We start from the raw sequence: 17,551 nt of genomic DNA, 5'->3' as shown, positions 1-17,551 counted from the left end.
TGATGTATTCAGGGACAATTAGCAACTTTGGTGTGAGGTGTAAGCATATATAGCAACTACACCCTGGTAAAACCATCTTGGCTTTTGGTATCAACCAGATCGAAGGTAACCAAAAGGCTTTAAACATATTGGTGAGTTAGGGGGATGTTATCCCAAGTATGTGAAGACTTCTCTTGGTGGAATGGGTGGATGAGAACAGTTTCTTCCAACAGCCATGAAGGCAACTGAAGCAGAGCCTGTGGTGCACTTATAGCTTGGTCAGACATTAAAGACACCAAGATCAACCACTGCATCCTGGGTTATCACCAGTCTTCTTGACTTGTGTCTGCCACTGGAATTTTATTACTCTGGAAGAGAGAGTGAGGCTGACGATTATATAACTCTGCCTTATTTAAATCCAATTCAAACATAAGTCAAGACATTGTTCATCATCCACTATTTTATCCTCAAATCATGATGTCATTAGTACTCTTTAAAAAGAAAGAATGAACAACAACCACCTGCTAAAGTCCTCAGGAATTATTACTTTCTTTTCTTTCCTTTTTTAAAGTCTAGATTGGTAAAAATTTTGAGAATAAATTACAAAATATCATTTGAATTCATAGTGAAAAGGAATAATGATGACATCTAGAATCAAAGTCAAATGCTCCACTGAAGTTTTAATAAGAAAGTGTGAAGATGTCAAGCCAGAATCACAGTCTACTGATCCTTTGTATAATTTGCCAGTGGCTTTCATGAGGATCTTCAGTAAATAAGGTTCACAAATCAGGGTTAATCTGGACAAACCACTAGAATCAAGATACAATACAGCTCAAGATCAAGATATATCAATTAAGGATTCCTGATGCATGCCATTTTTTTTAACCTTTTCCATCCTCTGGTGTACTGTAGCCCCTGTGCACTCTCATAGATTGGCAGAGGAGAGTTACCAGAGATACTTTGTCACCTTTTTATTTATTATTTTACTTCCAGATTTTAAAGTCACCCTTCCATTTTAGATAGATCATTTGACTTCGAATTAAGAGCCCTGTATTAAAGTCCCATTTTTGCTGCTTAATACACATGGGGCCTTGAACTTGACCTTGACTGTGACCAAGATTATTGGACTTCAGATTGAAAGACCTATATTACAGCCCCATCTCTGCTACCAAAAGAGACATGTTACCTTGACCAATTCATTTTATATCTCTAAATATAATTTTGCTCAAAAGGTGAGGAAGTTGGAAATTTAGTAAGAAGTGAGACCATTCATAATGAGATTCCTTTGTTCTTCTCTCTATGTCTAATGTATTGATATTGCCCTCCATACTCTACTATTTCCCCAATCTCAAAAAATAGTAGCTCTTTTCATTGCCAGGAATAAACCTATACTCGTGCCCTCTGTTACATCCCATTGCATCCTATCCTTCAAATGAACTGAACAGGCAGCTCCCTTAACCCTCCCATTTGCTCTCATAGTTTCAGTCTCTCCCTACCTACTTCAATCTTCCTTACCTTTAAATATGTCCCCTTAAAAAACTGGTGTACCAGGGTTTCCTAACTTTTTGAGCATTATGGACCCTCTTAGTAGTTGGGTTAAGCTTATGAACAACTTGTAAGAATACTTTTAAATAAGTTAATAAACCCAACATTTCAGTTAGAAATTAGTGAAAATTTGATGAATTTCCCTTCCCTTCCCTTCCCTTCCCTTTCAGATATCCCTGAAATCCATTCATATTTCTGGGAGGTCTCTACACTCCTGGTTAAGAAGTCCTAGATTAGTTTATCTCTTTGGAATCCATCTACATCATTCAGTAATTAATGATTGCAACTTATAATGTTATACTCTCCTAATACTTTAAACATAAAGAATACTCTCATCCATAGTAACAGAAGAGTCTGGCATAACGATTCCATCCAAATTGTGGACCTAAACATTGATTTTCTATTTCATTTTGTTTAGTTTTTAGGTCTTGGATTATACTGTGTGGTTTTGGGGAGTGGGGTAGACCAGAATTCATGCAAGACTGAAGCACCAAATGGACTTTGAGAAAAGTAGAGGTGGATATGTAGGGGCTGGTAGTATTTTTTTTTAAATTACTAATAAAACTTAGTTGAAGTACATGGCCAATGTAGGTAAAAGTCAATATATGATAGATTAGTAGATGGTTGTCAGTGGTCATACTGTGGATCCAGCAGGAAATAAATAAGGTTTTCACCAGAAAAGCCGTCTACCTGGTCTTTGAAGGACAGTTAAATCTATTATTTCCAGTTAGGTACGGCAGAGCTGGAAGTAGTATCTTCCTCAATGAGTATTCCCTTACTATCAGTGTCTGTGGGTAATCCAATATCTTAATCCAGGTCTTTGTCTTGGGTGAGAGGAGAATTTCAATTGTTCTCTTGGCTTGTTTGAGAGACTTACATAGGACATTTGTTTACTTCAGCTATTTCACAGAGTCATAACTTGGAATTCTCTGACTTGAAGTAAAATGAATTTGAGGGGAAGGGAAGAGACAGAGCTTGAAGGACATTTCAGCCATGGACACATTCAGACTGGGAAAAGGCAAAACTTGTTCCCTAGAGAATTTGACTGGGAGAGAGTTGACAGTGATTAGAAGCCTAGATAGATAGACAGACAGATAGATAGATAGATAGATAGATAGATAGATAGATAGATAGATAGATGAATAGAGACAGACAGATACAGTGAGAAAGAGATAGAGAGATAGATTATTATATAACTATGTATCTGTATCAGTATGGATATATCTACAGATATGTGGACAGGGAGGGAGGGAGAGAGAGAGAGACAGAGAGAGAGACAGAGATTGAAACAGAGACAGAAAGAGAGAGAGAGAGAGAGAGAGAGATGATTTCTATTTGGTGAGAATACCTTAAGGAGAGGCACCAAAATGGAGGATACAAAGAGCAGGAAATATACTACCATGAAGATTTGAATTTAAGGGAAAAAAAGTCCTAGTCACCAGACAGTGTTAAGGTCTTGCCTCTTCATTTAGAACTCTTAGCTCGAATATCTTATCCCCCTCCAGAGATGGGATTAAGGGAACCTCTGGATTGAGTGTTGAAGAAAGTCTACTTATATTTCAGTGAAAATATATCAAATTCAGTCACTTTAAATTTGACCTACATCTTTTCAACAGCTGAAGAAGTTGTACTACATTTGGACAAACAGATGCACTGGAAACTTAAGCTAATATTCATATCTATTCTGAACAGAAATGATCCCTTTTATAACGAGTATGGTATTCACCCAACTTCAAAGAGCTTTTCATTTAATATTGGCAAAGTTTAGCCTTTCCACAAAAGTTAAGCTTTTAAAATCATGGAAATATCAGCCAAAATTAGCGTGTAGAAAAATCTTTGACTCAAAGTCTTTGAATGTGTAATGAAAACTACGAAATTAATGTGAGACCCTCAGCAAATTAATTAAATATCTGTGAGACTGGTTTATCAGATCCATTTGATGTAGTTTTTTTTCTTCTGTAAATATTACCCATTCAACTTATTGTAATGCAGAACATTATCTTCCCATTTTAGGCAGTAGGGCCCTTTAAGCCATGAAAAACAGAAATTACTGCTTAATCTTGCCCCAGACCTCTCTCCTCCTACATCTAAATAGTGATTGTATTCTTGCATAGCTCAACACAGCCCTTACCTCCAATGCAAATGGATAAGAAAGCTTGCAACATAATTGCTTTAGATAATTATGTTTATACCACAGACCAGGACACCTGGTCTGGTTTGTGTGATCTCTGACCTGTAATGATGGGACACTCGGGTGCTTGTGCTTGTACTTGTGCCCCAATTTCTCCCTAGTCTCAGAAACACTGTCTCTGGCAACCACTCCCCAACCCAAGGACACTGTGCCTAGCAGTTATTCATGCATGGGCCTCAGCATGACCCTTATCTCTCTCCCTGGTACAGCTACCCAGAGCTGGGCTGCTCAAGCCCCTGACTCAGATCATGTCTCTGGAAGCCTCCCAATTTCTTAGTAAGTTCCTGTCTTGTGAGAAAGCTTTCCCTTGTTGCAGAGCATTCTCTCAGCAAGACAGAGGGAGAGGGGTGCCTTGGCCAGCCCAAGGACTCTTCCTCCTGCCAGACTCCAAATATCCATACCTCTGTCATCTCCCTCCCTGTCTGGTATACTCCCTGTACTTTCCCATCCATAGCCCCCAAAGACACCTGCACCTTTGGATTACCTCATCAGTGTTCCTGGCATTTCTCTCCCATGCTCTTTTCCATATAAATCCTAGCTCGACCTGTAATCGGGGCTGCTTGATTTGGGTGTGCATACCTCTTGCAGCCATGCTAATAAATCCACATTTTAAATTACGTCTGGGTCTCCTTGCTGATTTCTCGGTACAACACTTATAAATTAACATTTCAAATTGATTAAACACTTAAGGGCCTACTATGTGAAGAGCTCTATGATAAATATTCAAAATTTAAATAATAGCTCAAAAGGTATTGATGAAATTGTTTCAGAGCAAGTTTATTTTAATTCTTCAGTAGTTAAACCTTTATTCAACATCTAATAATATTGCTATAAATGACATACAAATTTGATGATCAGTGAATCCTAGAAATGATCTAGGCTTAACCTCAAGATCTTCTTCCTATAAATAAGTGTATAATATGTGTTTGTCCCCCACCCAGAGGAACCCTATGGATGTGTGAATTTGAAAATTTTCTAGTTTCCTTCTCGGGCTAGTCAGTTCTCTTGCAAGTACTCCAAGATAATAAGGCATAGAACCTAGAACAAATCACCTACATAAAGCAAAATAAAAAGATTCTTCCCTGAGCACATAGTCAATGAAACTACCCCTTTGCTATTCCTCACCAAGTGTTATAAGAGTGGGCCTGGGGGTCTTGAGACCACCATGACAGTCTTCCCCTTAAGGGAAGTTGATGCTTATAGAATCTATGCATGGAAACTATTTTTATAAGATTAAGCCTGAAGATCTTGAGATCAACATGATAGTCTCCCCTTTGAGAGGCTGTACAATTATAGAACATACTTATGGAACAATAGTGACAATCACAATTTTTCAGTGATTAAGAATACCTATGACTCACAAATGACACTTTGTGTACAACTAGCTTTTTTTTTCTCCCTAATAACAAAGCCTCAAAATATTAATTTGTCCTGACCCTTGATATGCAACTTATCCAGCTCCAAGGAGTCTATCCAAAATCAGGGTATAAGAACTCAATTCTCACAATAGCACTTTGGAGGACACTCTTCCTTCCATCAGGAGCATACCTTCCTGTAAGAGCACCTTTTTCCTGCTGTGTGTTTCTGGGTTCTCCAGTGCAACACTACCCTTATGTGAGTTATACTTTGCGTTAGTGTGTATGTCTGAGGTTTTTGTTGAGTCCCTTTTTCTCTTTTCCCTTTTCGTTCTTCCTCACTGCTTGCAATAAGCTTTTGCATTGAACTGTTTCCCATCGTTTTAAATATCATTATTAGTACACAACACATGAAGGGATTTGTTTACCACAATGTCTCTGGCTGGCCCATGGGCCTCTCCTTAGATATAAAGTACTGAGACTAGGACTTAATATATTGACAATTACACCTATACTGCAGGAGTAGAGAACTGTGATCCTAGTTTTAGAAAGCAAGGTTAGAGGGTGTGAGAGATGATCTCTCAGAAGTGAAGCCTCCTCAAAGGGTCATTAGTTGCTGTTAATGGTTCTGGTATTGTTGCTTTCAAAACTCTTTCCCCCTCTTGATTGCCACACCACTGCCATGTCAGCATTAGTTTTGCTAATTAAGGACATGTATGTTTGGATTGGCTATACCCTGTTTCCTTGTTCTTTGTCTCTGGGGAAGAATTTTTGCACCTAGATTGTAAGCCCACCTCCCAGCCAATGGGAAGAAGGGATAATGGTGGGTTGGGCGGTTTGTTTGCATTAGGCTATATAATCTCACTTTGCTTTCTGTACTTCGCCTCTCTTCTGCTGGTAGTGTACTGGAGGAACAGATGCCCCTTCTCACGAGATTGTAATAAAGAGTAACTTTTGCTTCCACCTCGAGAAGTTTCTGAGCTTAATTGAGTTAGGGTCGCTGTCCCACACAGGGGGAACCCTACATCCTCCCAGAAGGGACTCCCTTATACCAGAGGACTGCCACAAAACTCCTAAGAACTCTTCAATATTAGCTCCAGACTCATAATGCCACCCAAGATTGTGGCCACACAAAGTGGTGAAGGTATTCAAACTTACTAGAAAGTTATTCACCCTTATAGAGATCTGAACAATTTGCATAGCTCATAACAGCAGTGAAAGTCTTGGCCTAGGTTTGTTCCTCCACAACAGGGTATTATGTTTCCTTGGCCTGATGAAGAAATTCCTCTTCTTCAAAGTGACTTAGGTCTAGCCTTCCCTTCTGGTATAATCTCTATCTTCACTTTAGTTTTCCAATATTCTTCTGATACTGTCACTTAGGCATTACTTTCTTTCTGCCCTATGTGTGGCTTGACCTTATCCTTTTTTCTTTTTCTCATTTGAAATTTAGAGTCTCTATTTCTCTGTTATATTGCTGTTGCCATTTATTCACTGCTTTGATTGCTATCTGCTTCCCTTATTCATCAAATGTTACAGCTCTCACCATAAAGAAATCATAGCCAACACATCATTGGACTCATCAACATGTCTTTAGGTCTTCAATTTTGGTCAAATCCCCATCTCTGCCTAGTCAGAGTCCAATAGGGCTTCTCATGTATCTATGAAAATCTAAATCAGTTCTTTTATTAATAGTCCACTTAATTCATAGCTACCTAAAGGTGAATAACTTCTACTCACTTTTTCCAGCTCCATCCTTTCATCTCCTGTGCCTCAGTTCCTTATTTGTGAAATGGTGATAAATAAAAGTATCCTACTTTACAGAATTGCTATGAGGATCAATTGAGTTAATATTTAAAAAGTGCTTTGCAAACCTTAAAGTGCTTTATAAATGCTAGCTATTACTATTATATTTTTATATTTTGAAGATTATAAACATGGAGGGATGCATCAATAGAAAAATAAACAGATTGATGATAGATACATGATTAAATAAGATATTTGTAAAATGCTTTGCAAAGTATAAAGCTATATAAATTTGACCTAGTATTATTATTGTAGATTTGTAGGTTTGTACATGGTTATGATAAGTTGTACAATGTAAAATATTAGAACTTATTTCAGGGGCAACTAGGTGACACAGTGGATAGAGACCCTGAAGTCAGGAGGACCAGAGTTCAAATCCAGCCTCAGACCAAACACTTGGCACTTACTATCTGTGTGACCCTGGGCAAGTCATTTACCTCCAATTGCCAAAAAAAACCTTATTTCAGTACATTCTTTTTTAATGTCATATTCTGATTTTAACTTCTCCTTTGTTAGAAGTCTCAACTTGGGGAAAAAAAGTCTTTGTTATAATGATCCTGTCTTCTCTTTGGAATATTTTTTATCATACAATATGAAGTCCTGTCAAGATGAACAACTGTGTTAAAGATATAATCAATTGAAATCATATCCAACATCTGAAACTATCACTATAGCAAATCTATGAAGATGGCTGCTTGAAGGAAAGGCAGGCATCTTTAAATGCCTAATATGCAAAACACATTGTTGGAGTGTACAATCATAGATTTAACCCTGAAAGTGATCTTTGTGGTAGTCTGGTCTAATTGCATTGTTTTGCAAATAAGGATACTTAGAAAAGATACATACCTTGACCTCTAGGATTTTGAAAGTACTTAGGTTTACAAGGAGATATAGGAATGTGAGATGCATACTATGATGTGCGGTAGAATCTAATAGTGACAAAAAAGGAGGAACAAATGCCCTAGGAAAATTTATTCAGAGAATACTGTCAGCTAGAAGGAATGAGGGGAGGCTACAAAGAAGGTAATTTCTAAGACAGTTCTCCCAATCCTAATCCATAATATTACTAAAGTATAGTACTATGCTATTTTAACCACATCTAAGCACATTCCATAATTTTTATTTATTTATTTTTAGTGGCCAAAATTGTTTGCCGCCTTAGGAGACAAGATACAATTATTACTTTATCTGCCTGAAGGGGAGAAAGGAGAAGGTATATAGGAGATAGTGTTGACTTAGAACTCTAAACTTACCATTAGAAAGAGGTTCAAATTCTTATTTCTGAAACTTACTAGCTAGAAATTTACTGGGCAGTAAAACAATAAGCATTTATAAAGCAGCTATTATATGTCAACTAGTGTGCTAAATGATAAATGGACATGTAATTCAACCTCTTTGAGCTTTAGTTTCCTCAACTGTATAAGGAGAGAGCTGGACTAAATGATTTTAAAGGTTCTTTTCGTCTCTAAATCTATGATTTAGACTTTAATCCTAGTTTTATGATTAAATCAGTTCTAAGGTCTATACTCACTCTATATTTATTATTCCAGTGGTTGAGATAAGGTATTAAGAGGTTTGGCTATTAGCAAATAACAATTATTTTTAATTAACTACCTAAGAAAATCCCTCTCCCCACATTTTTTTTGAAGCGGTGGGATATTATGAGTGTGGGAATGCATAAAATGTTAAAGTTTTTTGATGTTTCAATAAATTTTGCTGAACTGTTTATTTTTATTTTTTATTCTTTGTCATAAAGGGTGGCTCTCTGGGAAGAAAAGAGGATACATTGGGGCATATAAGTGATGGAAAAAAACAAAATATGTCAATAAAATTTATGTTAAAAATGAAAATTGCCCCTATAGGCCAATAACTCTATAAAGCTTTCCAAAATGAGGAAAAATAGTAGTCTTTTCCAAAGTGATGCCTATGCCCCTACTCTAGCCCCTAAGTCAAATGATCAAAAGTACATTATATGTATATAAGAAATTGTCTTTACATTAAAGAAAAATTAGGTTAGAAAAGTTATCATTCATGGAGGATGTTTACCTCTTTTATTGTTGTTGTTCTGTTGTTTGCTTAGTCATTTTCAGTTATGTCTGACTATTTGAGACTCCTTTTGGACTTACCTTGGCAAAGATACAGGAGTGGTTTACCATTTCCTTCTCCGGCTCATTTTACAGATGAAGATACTGAGGCAAACAAGGTTAAATGACTTGTCCAGGACCAGACAACTAGTGTCTGAGGTCACATTCAAATTCTGGTCTTCCTGACTTTAAGCCCAGCACTCTCTCCATTGTGTCACCTAGCTGCCACCCTTATCCCTAGGAAGCTTAAAATCCTAATATTGTTATGGAATATATTTTCCCATATATCTATGCAATTGTTTTAGTACTAGATATCAGATTTGGTTATGTGGAGTTTTGAGATCCAAGTACATGGGCAGATTCACTCCAGACAGGTTAAAAAAATTGCTCAAGGTCATGTAATGAGTGAATTTAAGAACAGAACATAGTTCCCTTGATCCTCAGTCTCTTCCTCTAAACCCCAGGTTATACTTCTTTTCTTTGAACTAGCTGGCAGAGCCAGAAGTTCATAAAGAGAGAAGCATATGTGAAGTTGGCTAAGCCTGAGGGAAGAAACTTCTGGCAGCTGAGGAAAAGAAAGAAGTTAGAGGGACTAAACCAGCTGTTCTACTTTTCCTCTAACATTGACCCTTAGGGAAACATATCTAGTCTCATTGAGCTATTTTATTCTTCCTTCTGGCTAGCTTTGCTGGCTGTGGTAATTCCTGTTTAGGACAAGTACTCTTAGAACAGATGAAGTTGTTGGCAGAAATGAATAGAAAAGAATGTTGCCTTTTTGTCAAATTGATGAGATGAAGCTTGCTTCAGTGGGAAGAGTGCTCAGTTTCCACTTAGGGGGTCTGGTTTTGATATTCTGCCCCCCTGGGTTAATTAGCTCAATTATGAAGAACAAATTAAACTCTCTGAGACTCAGTTTTCTCATTTTAACAATGGGCATAATAATATGCTACTTCACAATGCGATTATTGGAAAATTGTGCTGTAAACCTTATAATGGCTTATAAGTCTTATAATAATTGGCCATCTGAGTGCTTCATATAAATTGAAATTTCAACTAATCTGGATGTCTACTGTTTGGGAAACTCTCTCCAAGGAAGCAAAAAGGTTTTTTTTTTTTTTGCCAGAAAGCAGCATGACTTGTCCATAGTCACACAAGAAGTGTGTAATGCAAATGTGTGTAAAGAGAAGATATGATATAGGAAGGCAGGTAGCCATGGTGAGCTAGAAAAAATACTTCACTGAGAAGACTAGCTTCTGCTCTCAATTATTACAATTAGCTATAGAATCTTGGACAAGTGATTTAACACTTTTGGTAAAATTAGCTCTTTGGACTAGCTTTTCAGATCTTTGATTCTTTTAGATTCTGACATTATGAGAGATTACATTTATAATAAAAAGATAAGACTGTATAGCATCAAATGAATGAGTTATTTGTTCAGTTCAGTATTAAGTACTTATTAATGAATGTTTAATACATCTTTTACAGGAATTGCTTTATTTAGGAAAAATAAGTTCATGGTTTGGCTTTCTTCTTTAGTGAACATAAAATCCTTGGAGTTAGGGATTGTGTATTCATATTCATCATTTATTATAATCTTGCCTGCATGTCAATATGAATACTTCATTTTAAAAATCTTGATGAATATATTTTAATAATGTCAGTAGTGATAATGTCATTTAATTTATTTGCCCAGGGATATGTTTCATTACAGATTCGCTCATGGTCTTAAAATGTATCTTTTCGGGATTTGTAGGGGAAAAGTAGCTAATTTCTTTGTCAAGAGGTTAAGAAGCATCCACAATGATTAAAATAGACCATTTCTTGCCAGGACCAATTAAAATATACTTGGAATGTAAAATGCTGCTGTAAAATAGAAACTTCAGGACCAGATAATGTTAAAAATATGGAGTGATCACAAGACAAATCTTATCATATGCATGATTAAGAACCGTGGTTCATCATTTTATCTCAACTAAACTTTAACATAGTTATTTTCCTGATTTAGTTATTTTTTGTTAATCATTGGTATTAATGAGAACTTATCTGTCATAGTGGATAGAGCACTGGACTTGGAATCAGGAAGACATCCTCATAAACTCAAATCCATCTTTAGACACTTACTAGCCACATGACCCTGGGCAAGTCACTTAACCCCATTTACATCAGTTCCTCATAAACGAGCTGGAAAAGGAAATGCAAATGACTCCGGCATCATTGCCAAGAAAACCACCAAAAAGTAGTCATAAAGAGTTGAACATGACTGAAATGACTAAACAACAAGAAATACTTTTTAGCTAACTGGAAGAATTTCTCAGAATCTCTATGTATCTATAAACAACAAACCAGGAAGAGTAATTAAAAATCATATCTTTGTTTGCTATATATCTTGCCATTCTCTTTTAATGATGAAAAAGAGTAAAATGCCAAGAAAAAAGTTGATATTCATACTGTTTTCTAAGGCAGCATCTATTATATATCATTTTCTTGTTATCATGTTGAATTCTAATTGGTTAGAAAGTAGATTTAATTCTATAGTACAAATGAAAACTTTTAGTTATCCAAATATAGGAAAAGTGATACCTGTTTGTATGGCCTATTCTGGTTTCCTTTTAAGGGGATGGGGGGGCTGTTCTTGAGATTACCATGATTTTGTACTTCTTAGACATCTGAATCATAAAAGACTGAGCCTATGGCAAATCAATATTACAGAGTTTAGCAAGGTCTTCTTTTATAGGGAGCCCCTTCTTGAACTTACATGTGTCCGGTTGTTCTGGTAAATGAAGATGGAGAGGGGAAACCATTTTATCTGAATTAGTATCTTTTTAACCTTAGGAACTCTATTCTTTGCCACCAGTAAAACTGTTTTTATGACATTTTATGGTGCACAAGTGGCTCATTGAACACTAATCCAAGAACCTTAATCACTAGACTGACTTGTGTAAGACATGGCCCAGAATATCAAAAGAGTCACAAAACCAGAATACCCTATTTCCCAATAGTTCTGGGTAAATAGGAATTTGTGGCATGCCATATATTGCACATTCTACCTAAAGATCTCATGTAAAGACATTTCTTTGTCATAAAGATATTTCTTCATGGTTATAACTTCTATTTTTATCTCCTATGGGTTACTATTTTTTTTTTATTGTTTTTACAATAGGAGATTAGTAGTTTTTTTTTAACAACCTGTCAAATATAACAATAATACTGATTTACTAGGGAGTCTTATTGATTGAAATATTCTAGAATAATGCTCTAGAATAAGTTGCTTACCCTTACAAGATAAAATAACATTTTGAGGGCTTAGAAAGTATACATGCTTGTACAAATACATACTCACATATTTACATGCCTATATGCCCCAGGAAAGAGACTTACCCAAATAGTTACCTGGTTTCAGGTATGTTCATTCACATAACCTAGGAAAGGGACTTTATCCAGCTAATATTTGACTCCTCTGACCCAAAGATTTAGTGAAAATAATAATGACACATATTTCACATAGCCTCTTGCCAGAGTGTCACTAAGAAGTCAATGTGTCATAATACAGAGGTATTTTAGATGGAGAATTATTGTTTCCTTCTAGTTATAATTTATAAGAAAAGCATGTAGCTCCAGCTTGTATCCTAATAATTCTGAAAGACTGCTAGAAGTTTCTACCCTTATTCTGCCTCAGGTAGAAGGAGTGAGCAAATTGCTTTCTAGAAATGAAAAGCTCTTTAACTGATGACTTTATCTTTCTAGTAGAAAATATGAAACTCTCGATGCTTCGAGCTATAACCCTGACAATGTCATTGCTATTTGGCTTTAAACTTTTCAATAACTCCCTTCTTAAGATCTCTTTTCTAGTTCTAGAGATGTAAAGTCCTACTGAATAAGATTCCTCTGTCTCCTTCTTTATGAGCACACCTTTGGAACAGAATTTTTTTCTACCATTTATGCAATCATTAATTAATTAATTTTCAGTTTAATTCAACAAAATTTTATTGAAATGATTATTTTCTGTGCATTCTATGTAGAGGAGAAAAGTTGAATTTTCAGCTAAGAGTATAGTTTCTCTATCATCAGAATCAAATAGTTTCTCTTTGTGATTTTGACATCATTGTAAAATGTCTATAAGCTAAGGTGGTTATTGTTGTTCAACCCCAATTTTTTTAAACTTTAATTATTTGTGTAGGATTTTATTTTTTCCCAATTACATGTAAAATATTTTTTAGTATTTTTTTTAAATTTTGATTTCCAAATTTTCCCCCTCTCTCGCCACCTCCCTCATTAAGAAGGCAAGCAATTTGATATAGGTTATACTGGTGTAGTCATGTAAAACGTTTTCATATTATTCATGCTGTAAAAGAAATCATAGATCAAAATAAAAACCCCAAAAAATAAAGTAAAAAAAAAGTATGCTTCTCTCTATATTCAGACTCCATCAGTTCTTTCTCTGGTGATAGATAGTATTTTTCATCATAAGTCCTTCAGAGTTGTTTTGGACCATTGCATTGCTGAGAATAGCTAAGTCATTTACAGTTGATCAGCTTGCAATATTGCTGTTACTGTGTACAATGTTCTCCTGGTTCTACCTATTCACTTGGCATCAGTCCATGTAAATCTTTCAAGGTTTTTTTCTGAGAGCACCCTGCTCATCATTTCTTATAAGATGATAGTATTCCTTCTCAATTATATGTCAGCTATTCCCAAATTGATAGATATCCCCTTAACCTCCTATTCTTTGCCACCACATAAAGAGCTGCTCTAAATATTTTTTTTGTACATATGGGACCTTTTCTTACCTATTTTTGGATACAAACCTAGTAGTGGCATTGCTGGGTCAAAGAGTGTGTATGATTTTATAGCCCTTTGCGTATAGTTCCAAATTGCTCTACAGAATGGTTGAATCAGTTCACAACTCCACCAACAATGCACTAGTGTCTCAATTTTCACATATCCTTTCCAATATTTGTAATTTTCCCTTTTTTGTCCTATCAGCCAATCTAATAGGTAAGATATAGTACCTCAGAATTGTTTTAATTTGGACTTCTCCAATCAGTAGTGATTTAGAGCATTTTTTTCCATATGGTTATACATATCTTTGATTATTTCATTTGAAAAAATGACTTCGTATGTTTTGATCAATTATCAATTGGGGAATGGCTCTTAATTTTATAAATTTGACTCAGTTCTCTATATGTTTGAAAAATGAGGCCTTTATCAGAGAAATTTACCTCAAAATTATTTCACAGTTATTTTTACTAACAGTATTTCCCTCCATCCTATCCCATCCTGTTTATTCTATTTTCTCTCTACTTTCACCCTATCCCTCCTCAAAAATGTTTTGCTTCTGCCTATCCCCTCCCCCAATATGCCCTCCCTTCTTTCACCCCCCCTTCTCTTATATTCTTCTCCTCCTACTTTCTTGTAGTGTAAGATAGATTTCTATACACAATTAAGTGCGTATGTTATTCCCTTTTTGAGCCAATTCTTATAGGAGTAAGGTTCAGCAATTCCCTGCCTCTTCCACATCTTCTCCACAATGAAAACTTTTCTTGCCTCTTTTATGTGAGATAATTTATCCCATTCCATTTCCTTTTCTCCCAGTACATCCCTCTTTCTGACACCTTAATTTTATTTTATTTTTAGAGATCATGCCATCTTATTAAACTCACACCTGTGCTCTCATTCTATATATAATCCTTTCAGTTGCCCTAATAATGAGAAAGTTTTTATGAATTACAAGTATCATCTTCCCATATAGGAATGCATATAGTTTAACCTTAGCAAATCTCTTATGATTTCCATTTTCTGTTTACTTTTTTAATGCCTCTCTTGAGTCTTGCATTTGAAAGGCAACCTTTCTATTCAGCTGTGGTCTTTTTATCAAGAATGCTTGAAAATCCTGTTTCATTGAATATCTATTTTTCCCCTGAAGGATTATGCTTGTTGGATAAGTGATTCATGATTACAATCTTAGCTCCTTTACCCTCTAGAACATCATATTAAAACTCTCTAATCCCTTAATGTAGAAGCTGCTAAATCTTGTGTTAATCTGACTGTGGCTCCACAATATTTGAATTATTTCTTTCTGGTTGCTTGTAATATTTTCTCCTTGACCTGGGAGCTCTGGAGTTTGGCTATAATATCCCTAGGAGTTTTCATTTTGGGATCTCTTTCAGGAGATGATCTGTGGATTCTTTTAATTTCTATTTTACCCTCTGGTTCTAGAATATCAGGGTAGTTTTCTCTGATAATTTCTTGAAAGTTGATATCTAGGCTCTTTTTTGATCATGGCTTCAGGAAGTCCAATAATTTTTAAATTATCTCTCCTGGATCTATTTTCCAGGTCAGTTGTATTATCAGTGAGATAATTCACAGTCCATGCCTTTCTTCACCACCTTCTCAACCTTCATTTTTGATGAGAACCAATGACATCACAGGGTGATGTCTTGCCATGAATGAATTGGATTTAAGTGAGAGACAGCGTTGCAAAAAGTTGTCAGTCTCTTTTCTTGAGTCCTTGAAATCCAGTGGCAAGACAAAAGTCAGGATGACTAGTAATGACCCTGGATGTAGTGGATGACTTACCAAGCTCAAAGTTCTCCATAATACTTGCTTCAGGTGCCTTCACAACCTTGGCACAAATTGTTTTCATGCACCCATTCTACTGGGAGAGGTCTTTGCATGCTTAGGGTAGACGTCCTCCTGACTTACTGACAGGTTTGAGGACTGTCAGTTGCCCTTAACTTGTTTTGCTCCATCTGTGGAGATAGTTTTATAGGGAAAGGGGGGTTTATGGGGTGTTTAGGGAGGAGTAGCATCTCTGACATGAGGGCTTCCTGAACCCTTGTGAGTGCTGCTTATTCACCTTTGGTGTCCACCTTTCACTAAACTCTTACCTGTAGCTAAGGTATTGTATTGAAAATTCTTATTGAAATGTTTTCATTATTAGCACTTCAGAAAAAATAAAAAATCAATTGTAATCTAAATCAGATAATTGTAGGTATTCTGTTTCCAGGAACTTGCTAAGAAAATGAAATGTTTTTTTTTTTTTTACCAATTCCTCTTCTCTCTCTCTCTCTCTCTCTCTCTCTCTCTCTCTCTCTCTCTCTCTCTCTCTCTCTCTCGGTTTTGTTTTTGATTAATTCATCCTTGGAAAATATACACAATTTTCCTTATATTTATTAAGGTAGGTGTGTTGTTTTGTCTTCGGTATCTTTTTCTTTTTGTAGGGATACAAAGTAGAAGGGATATTTGTTCTCAACTTGATAGTTTCCTTACACATAGCTCCACTAGATTATTATTTTTATTCTACTTTTTTCTTTACTTTTAAATAAAATTTTAGAAGAAAGAAGTCAGGAATGATTTCTCAGTGACCCAGAGTGTTTCATTTTTTTTTTATCACATAAATGAGGTTTGGACCATAAAGTGAATATTAAAGGTGAGAATAATACTTGTACTCTAGCATTTGAGAGGATTTCATGTGGAAGAGAGAAAAAAAAATGTTACTGGTTCTTTTTAAATATAGGAGACTAAACTAAGAAAAGTTGATAGAAGTTGTGCAAAAGCATAGTTATACTGAATATGAAGGGGGAAAAAAAACTTCTTAACAATTAGGGTCATGTAAAAGTAGGATGGCTTTCATGGTGAATGGATTTGGTCTTCAAACAAAATCCTAGATGTCTATTTGTTAGGTATAGTACTGAGGGGTTCCACATTTAGGCATAGATTAGTTTAGATGGCCACTGAGGCCCCTTCCACTTCTGAGATTATGTAACCTGAAGTGAATTTTTTGTTTCTTCAATGAGAACAAACCCTTTAGTAATTATTATGAGTGGGATAACAATCATTTAATGATAATCACTATATGTTAATCATTATGCCAAATACTTAACAAATATTATCACAATTGATCATCACAACAACCCTGTAAAATAGATGTTTTTATTATCCCTATTTTACAGTTGAGGAAATGGAAGCAGATAGCGGTTAAGTAATTTGCTCAAAGTCACATAGCTAGTAAGTTTCTGAGGCCATATTTGAACTCAGGTGTTCATTATTCCAAGCCTGGCATTCTATCAACTATGACACCTAGCTCCCTATAATATAACAGCTTAAAATGTATATGTTAACTAACTAATGTACACACATATACATCTATGCACATAGATGTATATGTCCACACGTGTATGTATATATTTATATCTATTTATATTTTACACTAATAGATTGAGTAGACACTAACACTTTAAATGAAAATCCGTAGCTTACTTATAAAAATGCCATCTTTGAGACATAGTCAGGACTTCTTATGTGAAAAAATGTAAAAACTTTTGAACTATATGAATGAAACCACTATACTGAAAGTTTTAATCAGCATCCTTCATGCTAATCCTTCACAGATATATGAAACAGATATGGGAGTTCTCTGTGTAATTTAACTGACAGGAAATTGATGTTAGGATGTGTTGTAGGAATAATATTCTAACCCCTTTTCCAGATAAAAGTTAGACTAATTTTCCTTAAAAGGTATCGAAATTATCCTAAAGTCTTAATTTGATTTGAAGATTAAAAGCTAAGTATGTTAACACCACTTTCTGATCTCC

Source organism: Phascolarctos cinereus, unplaced genomic scaffold (genome assembly GCF_003287225.1).
Source record: "Phascolarctos cinereus isolate Bilbo 61053 unplaced genomic scaffold, phaCin_HiC Scaffold_7;HRSCAF=346, whole genome shotgun sequence".
Classification (NCBI taxonomy): Eukaryota; Metazoa; Chordata; class Mammalia; order Diprotodontia; family Phascolarctidae; genus Phascolarctos; species Phascolarctos cinereus.
The sequence above is the reverse complement of the archived record's forward strand: the minus strand, read 5'-3'. Positions refer to the sequence as shown.